Raw genomic sequence first — 338 nt, forward strand, 5'->3', positions numbered from 1 at the left:
AGGTCAGATTCCAAATTCCACACTCAGGTACTAAGTTCATTAAAGGACTTCCAGTTAATTATTAAGAACTAAGGTAACTGGCAGATTCTACCCCATTTTATCAATCACCTCGGCTTTCATTTTTGAATACTGAGCCCACACAGACCCATTTCTGAGCAGCAGAGCCCACCTCCAGTGCTGGAAGAACTAGGAGATCCTGCCACCTCTCCTCTCTCTGAACGAAAGGACCATCGGGTCTGTTGCTGCCAGGGGCCAGATCCTGACCACTGTTTCCACTGTCTTGCATCATCTGTCATCATCTCTGAGCAACACAGAAGCAGAGGTTTTTTAAGGGTCTT

This window comes from Motacilla alba, chromosome 4 (assembly GCF_015832195.1).
Source record: "Motacilla alba alba isolate MOTALB_02 chromosome 4, Motacilla_alba_V1.0_pri, whole genome shotgun sequence".
NCBI classification, from domain to species: Eukaryota; Metazoa; Chordata; class Aves; order Passeriformes; family Motacillidae; genus Motacilla; species Motacilla alba.